At 36.6% G+C, this 16322-nt stretch overlaps 1 non-coding gene across 1 annotated transcript; it reads right to left on the bottom strand.

The window, feature by feature from the left end:
• Positions 1-208: 208 nt before the first annotated feature.
• LOC112768370 (small nucleolar RNA R71) lies at positions 209-316 on the bottom strand. Its single transcript, XR_003185806.1, has one exon. It is a non-coding gene; the product is annotated as a small nucleolar RNA R71 (small nucleolar RNA).
• Positions 317-16322: the final 16006 nt, after the last annotated feature.

Genomic DNA, 16322 nt, shown 5'->3' with positions numbered 1-16322 from the left:
TCAGTTCTTAACTGAATTCTTGCAGATCTGTGATACTGTTAAGACTAATGGAGTAAATCCTGAAGTCTACAGGCTCATGCTTTTCCCTTTTGCTGTAAGAGACAGAGCTAGAGTGTGGTTGGACTCTCAACCCAAAGACAGCCTGAACTCTTGGGATAAGCTGGTCACGGCTTTCTTAGCCAAGTTCTTTCCTCCTCAAAAGCTGAGCAAGCTTAGAGCGGATGTTCAAACCTTCAGACAGAAAGAAGGTGAATCCCTCTATGAAGCTTGGGAAAGATACAAGCAGCTGACCAAAAAGTGTCCTTCTGACATGCTTTCAGAATGGACCATCCTGGATATATTCTATGATGGTCTGTCTGAGTTATCTAAGATGTCATTGGATACCTCTGCAGGTAGATCCATTCACCTAAAGAAAACGCCTGCAGAAGCTCAAGAACTCATTGACATGGTTGCAAATAACCAGTTCATGTACACTTCTGAAAGGAATCCTGTGAATAATGGGACGCCTATGAAGAAAGGAGTTCTTGAGGTTGATACTTTTAATGCCATATTGGCTCAGAACAAAATATTGACTCAGCAAGTCAATATGATTTCTCAGAGTCTGAATGGAATGCAAGCTGCATCCAACAGTACTCAAGAGGCATCTTCTGAAGAAGAAGCTTATGATCCTGAGAACCCTGCAATAGCAGAGGTGAATTACTTAGGTGAACCTTATGGAAACACCTATAATCCATCATGGAGAAATCATCCAAATCTCTTATGGAAGGATCAAAGGCCTCAACAAGGTTTTAATAATGGTGGAAGAAACAGGTTTAACAATAATAAACCTTTTCCATCATCCACTCAGCAACAGACAGAGAATTCTGAGCAGAACCCATCTAGCTTAGAAAACTTAGTCTCTGATCTATCTAAGGCCACTGTGAGTTTCATGAATGAAACAAGGTCTTCCATTAGAAATTTCGAAGCACAAGTGGGCCAGCTGAGTAAAAGGATCACTGAAATCCCTCCTAGCGCTCTCCCAAGCAATACAGAAGAAAATCCAAAAGGAGAGTGCAAGGCCATTGACATAACCAAAATGGCCGAACCCAATGAGGGAGAGGAGGACGTGAATCCCAAGGAGGAAAACTTCCTGGGACGTCCAGTGATCAATAAGGAGCTTCCCTCTGAGGAACCAAAGGACTCTGAGGCTCATCTAGAGACCATAGAGATTCCATTGAACCTCCTTATGCCATTCATGAGCACTGATGAGTATTCCTCTTCTGAAGAGAATGAGGATGTTACTGAAGAGCAAACTGCCAAGTTTCTTGGTGCAATTATGAAGCTAAATGCCAAATTATTTGGCATTGAAACTTGGGAAGATGAACCTCCCTTGTTCACCAATGAACTAAGTGATTTGGATCAACTGACATTGCCTCAGAAGAGACAGGATCCTGGAAAGTTCATAATACCTTGTACCATAGGCACCATGATCTTTAAGGCTCTGTGTGACCTTGGTTCAGGAATAAACCTCATGCCCCTCTCTGTAATAGAGAAACTGGGAATCTATGGGGTGCAAGCTACTAAAATCTCATTAGAGATGGCAGACAATTCAAGAAAACAGGCTTATAGACAAGTAGAGGACGTGTTAGTAAAGGTTGAAGGCCTTTACATCCCTGCTGATTTCATAGTCCTGGATACTGGAAAGGAAGAGGATGAATCCATCATCCTAGGAAGACCTTTCCTAGCCACAGCAAGAGCTGTGATTGATGTGGACAGAGGAGAAATGATCCTTCAATTAAATGAGGACAACCTTGTGTTTAAAACTCAAGGATCTCTCTCTGTACCCATGGAGAGGAAGCACAGTGAGCTTCTCTCATTGCAGAGTCAACCAAAGCCCCCACAGTCAAACTCTAAGTTTGGTGTTGGGAGGCCACAACCAAACTCTAAGTTTGGTGTCAAACCCCCATATCCAAACTCTAAGTTTGGTGTTGGGAGGTCTCCACGAAGCTCTGCACATCTGTGAGGCTCCATGAGAGCCCACTGTCAAGCTATTGACATTAAAGAAGCGCTTGTTGGGAGGCAACCCAATTTTTATCTAACTATATTTTTCTTGGTTATATGTCTTTATAGGTTCATGATCATGTGGAGTCACAAAATACATATAAAAATTGAAAACGGAATCAAAAACAGCAGAAGAAAAATCACACCCTGGAGGAAGCATCTGTCTGGCGTTCAACGCCAGAACAGAGCATGGTTCTGGCGCTGAACGCCCAAAATGGGCAGTATCTGGGCGCTGAACGCCCAGAACAAGCATGGTTTTGGCGTTCAACGCCAGAAATGGGCAACAAATGGGCGTTGAACGCCCAAAATGGGCACCAACCTGGCGCTGAACGTCCAGAGTTGTGTGCAAGGGCATTTTGCATGCCTAAATTGGTGCAGGGATGTAAATGCCTTGACACCTCAAGATCTGTGGACATCACAGGATCATCTCAGGATCTGTGGACCCCACAAGATCCCCACCTTCCTTCCTTATAATCCTAGTTTTTTTTCCACATCTTCTTCTTCATCTATTCCTTATTCTTTTGCTCGAGGGCGAGCAACACTCTAAGTTTGGTGTGGTAAAACAATTATGTAAAGGATCTATAGCTCAGTGGTAGAACATGTGGCTGCAAATCAAGAGATCCCTGAGATACCTCAGGGGATGCACTTCCCTCCACATAGTTATTGGAAGCAACTGAGGATAGGAATACCAAAAATCACTAGGAATCAAGCCACAAAGGCAAGGAAGAGACATAGAAGAGCTCAAGAACATCATTGGTTCCTCAAGAAGGAAACGCCACATCACTAAGGTGGACTCATTCCTTGTTCTTAATTTTTCTGTTTTTCGTTTTCTATGTTAAGTGCTTATCCATGTTTGTGTCTTCATTGCATGATCATTAGTAGTTAGTAACTTTGTCTTAAAGTTATGAATGTCCTATGAATCCATCACCTCTCTTAAATGAAAAATGTTTTAATTCAAAAGAACAAGAAGTACATGAGTTTCGAATTTATCCTTGAACTTAGCTTAATTATATTGATGTGGTGACAATGCTTCTTGTTTTCTGAATGTATGCTTGAACAGTGCATATGTCTTTTGAAGTTGTTGTTTAAGAATGTTAAATATGTTGGCTCTTGAAAGAATGATGGCTAGGAGACATGTTATTTGATAATCTGAAAAATCATAAAAATGATTCTTGAAGCAAGAAAAAGCAGAAAAGAACAAAGCTTGCAGAAAAAAAAGAAAAAAAATAGGCGAAAAAAAAATGGAAAGAAAAAAGCAAGCAGAAAAAGCCAAAGGCTCTTAAAACCAAAAGGCAAGAGCAAAAAGCCAGTAACCCTTAAAACCAAAAGGCAAGGGCAAATAAAAAAGATCCCAAGGCTTTGAGCATCAGTGGATAGGAGGGCCTAAAGGAATAAAATCCTGGCCTAAGCGGCTAAACCAAGCTGTCCCTAACCATGTGCTTGTGGCGTGTAGGTGTCAAGTGAAAACTTGAGACTGAGCGGTTAAAGTCAAGGTCCAAAGCAAAAAAAGAGTGTGCTTAAGAACCCTGGACACCTCTAATTGGGGACTTTAGCAAAGCTGAGTCACAATCTGAAAAGGTTCACCCAATTATGTGTCTGTGGCATTTATGTATCTAGTGGTAATACTGGAAAACAAAGTGCTTAGGGCCACGGCCAAGACTCATAAAACAAGCTGTATTCAAGAATCATCATACTGAACTAGGAGAGTCAATAACACTATCTAAACTCTGAGTTCCTATAGATGCCAATCATTCTGAACCTCAATGGATAAAGTGAGATGCCAGAACTATTCAAGAGGCAAAAAGCTATAAGTCCCGCTCATTTGATTGAGCTATATTTCATTGATAGTTTGGAATTTATAGTATATTCTCTTCTTTTTATCCTATTTGATTTTCAGTTGCTTGGGGACAAGCAACAATTTAAGTTTGGTGTTGTGATGAGCGAATAATTTATACGCTTTTTGGCATTATTTTTAGTATTTTTTAGTAGAATCTGGCTACTTTTAGGGATGTTTTCATTAGTTTTTATGTTAAATTCATATTTCTGGACTTTACTATGAGTTTGTGTATTTTTCTGTGATTTCAGGTATTTTCTGGCTGAAATTGAGGGACTTGAGCAAAAATCAGATTGAGAGGTTGAAAAAGGACTGCTGATGCTGTTGGATTCTGACCTTCCTGCACTCAAAATAGATTTTCTGGAGCTACAGAACTCGAAATGGCGCGCTTCCAATTGAGTTGGAAAGTAGACATCCAGAGCTTTCCAGCAATGTATAATAGTCTATACTTTGCCTAAGTTTAGATGATGCAAACTGGCATTCAACGCCAGTTCTCTGCCCAATTCTGGCGTCCAGCGCCAGAAACAAGTTGCAAAGTGGAGTTCAACGCCCAAACTGGCACAAAAGCTGGCGTTCAACTCCAAGAAGGACCTCTATACGTGCAACATTCAAGCTCAGCCCAAGCACACACCAAGTGGGCCCCGGAAGTGGATTTATGCATCAATTACTTACTTCTGTAAACCCTAGTAGCTAGTTTATTATAAATAGGACCTTTCACTATTGTATTAGACATCCTGGATTGTATTCTGATCCTGTGATCACGTTTTGGGGGCTGGCCTCTCGGCCATGCCTGGACCTTTCACTTATGTATTTTCAACGGTAGAGTTTCTACACTCCATAGATTAAGGTGTGGAGCTCTGCTGTTCCTCAAAGATTAATGCAAAGTACTACTGTTTTCTATTCAATTCATCTTGTTTTGCTTCTAAGATATTCATTCGCACTTCAACCTGAATGTGATGAACGTGACAATCATCATCATTCCTCATGAATGCGTGCCTGACAACCACTTCCGTTCTACATTAGATTGAATGAGTATCTCTTAGATCTCTTAATCGGAATCTTCGTGGTGTAAGCTAGAATGATGGCGGCATTCAAGAGAATCCGGAAAGTCTAAACCTTGTCTGTGGTATTCCGAGTAGGATTCAATGATTGAATGACTGTGACGAGCTTCAAACTCGCGAGTGCTGGGCGTAGTGACAGACGCAAAAGGATAGTAAATCCTATTCCAGCATGATCGAGAACCGACAGATGAATAGCCGTGCCGTGACAGGGTGCGTTAACCATTTTCACTGAGAGGATAGGATGTAACCATTGACAAGGGTGATGCCTCCAGACGATTAGCCGTGCCGTGACAGGGCATTTGGATCATTTTCCCGAGAGAAGACCGAAAGTAGCCATTGACAATGGTGATGCATTACATAAAGCCAGTCATGGAAAGGAGTAAGACTGATTGGATGAAGATAGCAGGAAAGCAGAGGTTCAGAGGAACGAAAGCATCTCCATTCGCTTATCTGAAATTCTCACCAATGATTTACATAAGTATTTCTATCCCTGTTTTATTAATTATTTTCGAAAACCCCATTACTATTTTATATCCGCTTGACTGAGATTTACAAGGTGACCATAGGTTGCTTCATACCAACAATCTCCGTGGGATTCGACCCTTACTCACGTAAGGTATTACTTGGACGACCCAATGCACTTGCTGGTTAGTTGTGCGAAGTTGTGAACCATGGTATTGGCATCATGTTTTTGGCGCCATTATCAGGGAAAGAAAGAGCGATGAATTTTACATAATCAAAGTGTAATCACAATTTTTGCGCACCAAAAAGTATAACACTAAGTGATAAAAAATAAATAAGTTCATTATGCTAAAGTATTTTGAATTTACCGTGATTGATGTTATACCTATTATTCATGAATATTATGGTTTCCACAAGAAATGACGTTACATAAAAAATGTAAAATTTTGAAGAAAATTGCACAAAAGGTTAACTTAGTGAAAAAGAATGACCTAGTTATACAGAAAGAATACAAAGTATGGATATTAGTTTGTGACAAAACTTAACATAGTAACAAAAAAAAATCATTTGAATGTGATTAGACTATGGGTTACTTTTTATGTTTGTAATAATTACAACTAATTCAAAACATTAAGAAAATAAACAAAAGAGAGGTTAGAATGAGCAATAACAATTCAACCAAAGTTTATAGTAAAAAAAATGTGGAACTAAACTTCACATCTGAAAAGAAATTAAGTTTGATTAACGAACTTTATGTTTCAGATTTAAAGAAGAATTTGGAATATGTATGTCTCTTATGTAAAAAATGATTTAAAGTTGTAATAAAATTCGATAAAAATGATCTTGCTTAAGAATAATGTATTTATAAGGAAAGGATATTATACTAAAAGCATGTTCAGACTTAGTATTAATAATGAGGTAAATTTTTTTATATGTTATCAATTTTTGTGGTTTATGATATAGTAGATTAGCACACTTAAATTATAAGTCATATTTATCTTAATAATAAAGATTTTAACGAGAAATATGATATTTGCATACAATTCAAAATTATTAAGAAACTATTTTTCTAAAGTTGAAAGGAACAAACATTTATCAGAATTAACTCATAGTGATATTTGGAAATTAAATGCCAATATTATTAGAGAAGAAAAAATGTATTTTTTAACTTTTATTGATGATTGTTCTAAATTATATATGTGTGTTTATTTAGAAATAAATATGAAGCTTTTGAAATGTTTAAGAAATATAAAATAAAAATTAGAAAACATGCATAATAAAAAAAATTCTATGTATTGATAGAGGTGGAGAATATTTTGCTAATGAATTTGATAACTTTTGTAAATATGGTATATGCATAAATTCTCAATTCTGTATACTTTACAACAAAATAGTTGACAGAAATATGATTTTGTGTCTTACAATTTATGGGATGAGGCATTATTGACAATATGTCATATTTATAATAGGATACTATCAAGATATAAAAAGATTTTTCTTTATAAAATATGAAAAATAAAAAAAATCTAATTTGAATTACTTGAAAATGTGACATGTTTAGCCTTTTTTCAAATTCCTAATAAAAAAATTAAATTGGGCCAAGAATCATAAAAGACACCTTTATAAGATATGATCAAAATTTTAAAACATATAGAATATTAAATTCTTTGTATAATATAGTTACTGAAATAAGAGAAATAAAATTTATTAAAAATAAAATTTATCAATTATTTAACTATTAACACAAAATATCCTTTAAATAATGTTAATGTTTTCACAAAAAAAAATTATCAAAATAATAACGGTCTATCAAAAAAAGAATTAATCATACCAAGTAAGATTTTGGGGTGAAAAAAAAAAGTTTTGAATCTAAATTTTATTTCTTCTTATGCTATTACTTTTTTTTATAGAAGAAACTAAAAATTTTATAACAAAAAAGATTTCGATTGTGATAAATATTGAAAGTGGTCCTCAAACTTTCAAAGAAGCAATGATTTCTAAAGACTTTGCTCTTTGGAAAGAAATAACAAATAATGAAATGGACTCAATATTATCAAACAATACTTAGGTCTTAGTTGATTTGCCTTCAAGATCAAAACTTATAAGATATAAGTGGGTATTTAAAAAAACGGGAATTTTTTGTAACAAAAAAAATATCCAAAACACAGTCAGAACTTGTCTTATTTAACATTCATTAATTGTTGCAATAATTAATAAATACTAAATAATGTAAATTCTAGCTTCTTTTTCTCCCTAGCATTATCGTTAGAAAAATGTATAATACTGATGTTTCATTACAAACCTTCAAAACAAAGCTAGTGGCCAAAGGATTTAGACAAAAAAAAAAAAGTATAGACTATTAAGATACATACGCACTTGTGGCAAGAATAACTTCTATCAAGACTCTTATAGTATTAGCATTCATTCATAAACTTCACGTACATCAAACGAATCTTAAAATGACTTTTTAAAATGGAGATCTTAATGAAGAAATTTATGTAGAGCAATTAAAAGGCTATGTTCTTCCTGAAAATGAAAACAAAGTTTATAAATTAGTTAAGTCTTTGTATGGTTTAAAATAATATTTAGTATTGTGAAATTTTAGAACTTTTTATCATTGGAATCGGAAAAAACTGTGTACCGCAGTTTGATTCGGTTTAACTGGCCAGATTTGAATCGAAAATAAAAATATCTACAATTACTATTCATAAAAATAATATTTTATTGACAAATAATAAAAGAGTATTTTTAGACTATATAATTACTGGGTCAAAATTTAACCAATAAATTTTTTTACCGATATTTTTAAATTAATTAAACTGCACGAAAATATTTTAGAGATATTTTGGAGATGAGATAACATATTATGTCAGTATTATTAATGAGAAAAGAGTTTCAAGTTTAATTTTAATGAATAACTTTTCTAAAGTTCAAAGAAATTCCATTCAGATTAAAGTTATTTTTCAATACACTAAAATTCAGAGGATAAAGAATAAAACTCATTTCTTGAATCAAATATCAATGCATTAATCAAAATAGCAGCACAATAATATTAATCCATCAAAATAAATAGAACTACTAACATTTTACAATGGAAGTTTAGTTGCTCATAGTGCAGAGAAATTCTAATTGTGTAAAAAAATAAAAATTAAAAAAGTGCGAAAGAGGAGAAGAGACGGTGCAGGACAAATCTCTCCTCCTTTTATATCTCTCATCCTAATTGATTCATAAATTAAAGTAAAACCTAATCATATAATTTCTTATTTTCTATTTGAATTTAAAACAATATAATAAATTCGATGTTGATTGCATGACGGATGTGGGACCCAGGGCTTGAAGCGCTACCGGTGCTAAACGCCAGTGACGTGGTATTTAACGCCACCCTTTCCGAGACGATTTGCGTGCGTTGCTAGTCCAGCGCTAAACGTTGATGGTGTGCCGCTTAGTGCCAACATGCCTGAGAAGAATGGAAAGTTTTCTTGGTCCGGCACTAAACGTCGGTAATGTGGCGTTTAGCACCAACATGACAGAGAGGATGTGAGGAATTTAAGTCCAATGCTAAACGCTGGGAGAGTTGTGTTTAGTGCTACAATGCATAAGAGCATTATAAGAGCTCTATGTCCGGCGCTAGCGTTTAGTGCCACAATGTCACAGAGGGTTGTGAGAGCTCCCCTCTTACTTTTCTTCTTTTTAATCTTTGTCAAATCTCCATCCAATGCTACCTTAAATTATCAGAAGACCACAAAATCTCAAAGTAGCATCGATTAAGGCCTCATTGTTTTTTTTTTTTTTATCATAAATCCATACATTTTATTTTTTTCTTTTTATACTAAGTCAAATCAGTCTCAAATCTTCAAAAGATTTATGTGGACTTATCTTTTCAAATATTTACTTCCTAATTCACGTAAAATCTTTTAATTACTTTCCTTTGGAAACTTTTTCAAATTATTTTGAAAAGTCACTTTTTGTTTTCCAAAATTTGTCTTTATTCAGTTATTTATTGTAAACTGCTCATCTTTCTCACCTCACAATTTTTATTATTTTCAAAAATTGCATTCATAGTGTTCCTTAAATGGGATAGAAGGTGGCTACTCGTAGAGGCTCTCTTGCAAACCGTCCTCCCAAAACTCAAGCACACACCCACATACATATTCACATTCACATTCACATTCACCCTTACTCCTTTTCACATTTCTCACTGATGAGCGGATAATTTATACGCTTTTTGGCATTGTTTTTAGTATGTTTTTAGTAGAATCTAGTTACTTTTAGGGATGTTTTCATTAGTTTTTATGTTAAACTCACATTTTTGGACTTTACTATGAGTTTGTGTGTTTTTCTGTGATTTCAGATATTTTCTGGTTGAAATTGAGGGACTTGAGCAAAAATCAGATTCAGAGGTTGAAGAAGGACTGCTGATGCTGTTGGATTCTGACCTCCCTACACTCAAAGTGGATTTTCTGGAGCTACAGAACTCAAAATGACGCGCTTCCAATTGCGTTGGAAAGTAGACATCCAGGGATTTCCAGCAATGTATAATAGTCCATACTTTGGCCGAGTTTAGATGACGTAAAAGGGCGTTGAACGCCAGTTCTACGCTGCTGTCTGGAGTTAAACGCCAGAAACACGTCACAAACCAGAGTTGAACGCCAGAAATACGTTACAACCTGGCGTTCAACTCCAAGAATGACCTCTGCACGTGTAACATTCAAGCTCAGCCCAAGCACATACCAAGTGGGCCCCGGAAGTAGATTTATGCATCAATTACTTACTTCTGTAAACTCTAGTAGCTAGTTTATTATAAATAGGACCTTTTACTATTGTATTAGACATCTTTGGATCTTTGAATCTTTTGATCACTTTTAGATCTCTAGACCTCCATGGGAGGCTGGCCACTCGGCCATGCTTACCCTATGTTCACTTATGTATTCTCAACGGTAGAGTTTCTACACTCCATAAATTAAGGTGTGGAGCTCTGCTGTTCCTCATGAATTAATACAAAGTACTACTGTTTTTCTATTCAATTCAACTTATTCCACTTCTAAGATATTCATTCGTGCTTCAACCTGAATGTGATGAACGTGACAATCATCATCATCCCCCCACGAACGCGTGCCTAACAACAACTTCCGTTCTACCTTAGATTGAATGAGTATCTCTTGGATCTCTTAATCAGAATCTTCGTGGTATAAGCTAGATTGATGGCGGCATTCATGAGAGTCCGAAAAGTCTAAACCTTGTCTGTGGTATTCCGAGTAGGACTCTGGGATTGAATGACTGTGACGAACTTCAAACTCGCGATTGCTGGGCGTAGTGACAAACGCAAAAGGAGGGTGAATCCTATTCCAGCATGATCGAGAACCTCAGATGATTAGCCGTGCTGTGACAGAGCATTTGGACCATTTTTACAAGAGGATGGGATGCAGCCATTGACAAGGGTGATGCCTCCAGACGATTAACCATGCAGTGACAGCTCATCGGACCATTTTCCAGAGAGGATAAAAAGTAGCCATTGACAACGGTGATGTCCTTACATAAAGCCAGCCATGGAAAGGAGTAAGACTGATTGGATGAAGACAGCAGGAAAGCAGAGGTTCAGAGGAATGAAAGCATCTCTATACACTTATCTGAAATTCTCACCAATGATATACATAAGTGTTTCTATCCTTATTTTCTATCTATTTATTATTTATGTTCAAAAACTCCATAACTATTTCATATCTGCCTAACTGAGATCTACAAGGTGACCATAGCTTGCTTCATACCAACAATCTCCGTGGGATCGACCTTTACTCACGTAAGGTTTTATTACTTGGACGACCCAGTGCACTTGCTGGTTAGTTGTATCGAAGTTGTGAATGAAAAAACAATTTATTAAGACGTACGTAAAGAGTTTTTGGCGCCGTTGCCTGAGATCACAATTTCGTGCACCAAGTTTTTGGCGCCGTTGCCGGGGATTGTTCGAGTTTGGACAACTGACGGTTCGTCTTGTTGCTCAGATTAGGTAATTTTCTTCTTGTTTTATTTTCAAAAATTTTTCAAAAATCTTTCAAAAATTTCTCCTTTGTTTTCGAAAAAAAAAATACAAAAAAAATTATAAAATAAAAAAAAAATATTTCATGTTTCTTGTTTGAGTCTTGAGTCAATTTTTAAGTTTGGTGTCAATTGCATGTTTTAAAGTCTGCATAAAATTTTCGAAAAATTCATGCATTCATAGTGTTCTTCATGATTTTTAAGTTGTTCTTGGTAAGTCTTCTTGTTTGATCTTGATGTTTTCTTGTTTTGTGTTGTATGGTGTTTTTCATATGCATTTTTGAATTCTTAGTGCCTAAGCATTAAAGATTTCTAAGTTTGGTGTCATGCATGTTTTCTTTGCATATAAAAATTTTTCAAAAATATGTTCTTGATGTTCATCATGATCTTCAAAGTGTTCTTGGTGTTCATCTTGACATTCATAGTATTCTTGCATACATTCATTGTTTTGATCCACAATTTTCATGCATTGCATCATTTTTCATGTTTTTCTCTCTCATCATTAAAAATTCAAAAAAAAAAATATCTTTCCCTTTTTCTCTCATCAAATTCGAAAATTTGAGTTGACTTTTTCAAAAATTTTTAAAATTCAATTGTTTTTATGAGTCAAATCAAATTTTCAATTTAAAAATCTTATCTTTTTCAAAAATCAAATCTTTTTCATTTTTCTTAGTCATTTTCGAAAATTTTAAAAATATTTTTCAAAAATCTTTTTCTTATCTTTATCACATAATTTTCGAAAATAACATCATCAATTAATGTTTTGATTCAAAAATTTCAAGTTTGTTACTTACTTGTTAAGAAAGATTCAAACTTTAAGTTCTAGAATCATATCTTGTGATTTCTTGTGAGTCAAGTCATTAATTGTGATTTTAAAATTCAAATCTTTTTCAAAACTAATTTCAATCATATCTTTTCAAAAATATCTTTTCTAACTTCTTATCTTCTTATTTTTTCAAAATTGATTTTCAAATTTGTTTCAACTAACTAACTAACTTTTTGTTTGTTTCTTATCTTTTTCAAAACTACCTAACTAACTCTCTCTCTCTCTATAATTTTTGAAAATATCTCTCTCTTTTTCAAAAATTCTTTTTAACTTTTTATTTTAATTTTCAAAAATTACTAACCTTTTTCAAAAAAACTATTTTTGAAAATCACTAACTCTTTTTCAAAAATTATTTTCGAAATTCTCCCTCTCTCATCTTATTCTATTTATTTATTCATCTACTAACATCTCCTCATCTCAAATCACTGCTCCTATCCTTACCCTTGTGTTTGGATTCTTCATTCTTCTTCACCCCTATTCCTTTTCTTCTTCTACTAACAATAAGGAACCTCTTTACTGTGACATAGAGGATTCCTCTTCTTTTCTTGTTCTCTTCTCCTTCTTATGAGCAGGAACAAGGAAAAAGGCATTCTTGTTGAAGCTGATCCAGAACCTAAAAGGACTCTGAAGAGGAAACTAAGAAAAGCTAAATTACAACAAACCAGCAAGCACCTGTCAGGAATTTTTGAACAAGAAGAGGAGATGGCAGCCGAAAATAATAATAATGCAAGGAGGATGCTTGGTGACTTTACTACACCTAATTCCAATTTACATGGAAGAAGCATCTCCATCCCTACCATTGGAGCAAACAATTTTGAGCTGAAACCTCAGCTAGTTTCTCTGATGCAGCAGAACTGCAAGTTCTATGGACTTCCATCTGAAGATCCTTTTCAGTTTTTAACTGAATTTTTGTAGATCTGTGATACTGTTAAGACTAATGGAGTAGATCCTGAAGTCTACAGGCTCATGCTTTTCCCTTTTGCTGTAAGAGACAGAGCTAGAGTGTGGTTGGACTCTCAACCCAAAGATAGCCTGAACTCTTGGGATAAGCTGGTCACGGCTTTCTTAGCCAAGTTCTTTCCTCCTCAAAAGCTTAGTAAGCTTAGAGTGAATGTTCAAACCTTCAGACAGAAATAAGGTGAATCCCTCTATGAAGCTTGGGAGAGATACAAGCAACTGACCAAAAAGTGTCCTTCTGACATGCTTTCAGAATGGACCATCCTGGATATATTCTATGATGGTCTATCTGAGCTATCAAAGATGTCATTGGATACTTCTGCAGGTGGATCCATTCACCTAAAGAAAACGCCTGCAGAAGCTCAAGAACTTATTGACATGGTTGCTAACAACCAGTTCATGTACACTTCTGAGAGGAATCCTGTGAGTAATGGGACGCCTCAGAAGAAGGGAGTTCTTGAAATTGATACTCTGAATGCCATATTGACTCAGAATAAAATATTGACTCAGCGAGTCAATATGATTTCTCTGAGTCTGAATGGAATGCAAGCTGCATCCAACAGTACTCAAGAGGCAACTTCTGAAGAAGAAGCTTATGATCCTAAAAACCCTGCAATAGCAGAGGTGAATTATATGGGTGAACCTTATGGAAACACCTATAACCCCTCATGGAGAAATCATCCAAATCTCTCATGGAAGGATCAACAAAAGTCTCAACAAGGCTTTAATAATGGTGGAAGAAACAGGTTTAGCAATAGCAAGCCTTTTCCATCATCCACTCAGCAACAGACAGAGAACTCTGAACAAAATACCTCTAATTTAGCAAATTTAGTCTCTGATCTATCTAAGGCCACTGTAAGTTTTATGAATGAAACAAGGTCCTCCATTAGAAATTTGGAAGCACAAGTAGGCCAGCTGAGTAAAAGGATAACTGAAATCCCTCATAGTACTCTCCCAAGCAATACAGAAGAAAATCCAAAAGGAGAGTGCATGGCCATTGAATTGATAACCATGGCCGAACCTGTAAGGGAAGGAGAGGACGTGAATCCCAGTAAGGAAGACCTCCTGGGACATCCAGTGATCAATAAGGAGTTTCCCTCTAAGGAACCAAAGGAATCTGAGACTCATCTAGAGACCATAGAGATTCCATTGAACCTCCTTATACCATTCATGAGCTCTGACGAGTATTCCTCTTCTGAAAAGAATGAGGATGTTACTAAGGAGCAAGTCACCAAGTACCTTGGTGCAATCATGAAGCTGAATCCCAAATTATTTGGTATTGGGACTTGGGAAGATGAACCTCCCTTGTTCACTAATGAACTAAGTGATCTGGATCAACTGAGATTGCCTCAGAAGAAACAGGATCCTGGAAAGTTCCTAATACCTTGTACCATAGGCACCATGACCTTTGAGAAGGCTCTATGTGACCTTGGGTCAGGGATAAACCTCATGCCCCTCTCTGTAATAGAGAAACTGGGAATCTTTGGGGTGCAAGCTGCTAGAATCTCATTAGAGATGGCAGATAATTCAAGAAAACAGGCTTATGGACACGTAGAGGACGTGTTAGTAAAGGTTGAAGGCCTTTACATCCCTGCTGATTTCATAGTCCTAGATACTGGGAAGGATGAGGATGAATCCATCATCCTTGGAAGACCCTTCCTAGCCACAGCAAGAGCTGTGATTGATGTTGACAGAGGTGAACTAGTCCTTCAATTGAATGAGGACTCCCTTGTATTTAAAACTCGAGGTCATCTTTCTGTAAACATGGAGAGGAAGCATAAAAAGCTTCTCTCAAAATAGAGTCAACCAGAGCCCCCACAGTTAAACTCTAAGTTTAGTGTTGGGAGGCCACAACCAAACTCTAAGTTTGGTGTTGAACTCTCATATCCAAACTCTAAATTTGGTGTTGGGGAGTCTCAACAATGCTCTGAACATCTGTGAGGCTCCGTGAGAGCCCACTGTCAAGCTATTGACATTAAAGAAGCACTTGTTGGGAGGCAACCCAATTTTTATTTATCTAATTTTTCTTGTTTCTTTCATGTTTTATTAGGTTCATGATCATGTGGAGTCACAAAATAAATATAAAAATTGAAAACGGAATCAAAAACAGCAGAAGAAAAATCACACCCTGGAGGAAGACCTTACTGGCGTTTAAACGCCAGTAAGAAGCATCTGGCTGGCGTTCAACGCCAGAACAGAGCATGGTTCTGGCGCTGAACGCCCAAAATGGGCAGCATCTGGGCGTTTGAATGCCAAAATTGCACCCTGGAGAAGAGCTGGCGCTGAACGCCCAGAACAAGCATGGTTCTGGCGTTCCACGCCAGAAATGGGCAACAAATGGGCGTTCAACGCCCAGAACAAGCACCAATCTGGCGCTGAACGCCCAGAGTTGTGTGCAAGGGCATTTTGCATGCCTAATTTGGTGCAAGGTTGTAAATCCTTGAACACTTCAAGATCTGTGGACCCCACAGGATCACCTCAGGATCTATGGACCCCACAGGATCCCCACATACCTCCACTCATTTCTTCTCACCCCTCTTTTACACAATCCCATAAACACTCTTCCCCAAAACTCTTCACCAATCACCTCAATCTCTCTTCCCTATAACCACTTCACTACTCACATCCATCCACTCTTCCCCATAAACCTACCTCATAAACCCCACCTACCTTCGAAATTCAAAATCAATTTCCCACCCAAAACCCACCCTTATGGCCGAACCTTACCCCCCCTCCCTTCCCTATATATAGCCCTCTATTCTTCCTCATTTTCACACAACACAACCCTCTCTTCCCCTTCTTGGCCGAAACACATCTCTCTCTCCCTCTCCTCCATTTCTTCTTCTTCTTCATCTATTCTTTCTTTTCTTGCTCGAGGGCGAGCAAAATTCTAAGTTTGGTGTGGTAAAAGCATAAGCTTTTTGTTTTTTCATTACCATTGATGGCACCTAAGACCGAAGAATCCTCTAGAAAAGGGAAAGGGAAGACAAAAGCTTCTACCTCCGAGTCATGAGAGATGGAAAGATTCATCTCCAAAACTCATCAAGACCACTTCTATGATGTTGTGGCCAAGAAGAAGGTGATCCCCGAGGTCCCTTTCAAGCTCAAG

The sequence above is a fragment of the Arachis hypogaea genome, chromosome 17, assembly GCF_003086295.3.
Source record: "Arachis hypogaea cultivar Tifrunner chromosome 17, arahy.Tifrunner.gnm2.J5K5, whole genome shotgun sequence".
Lineage (NCBI taxonomy): Eukaryota > Viridiplantae > Streptophyta > Magnoliopsida > Fabales > Fabaceae > Arachis > Arachis hypogaea.
This window is presented reverse-complemented; position numbering and strand designations above follow the sequence as displayed.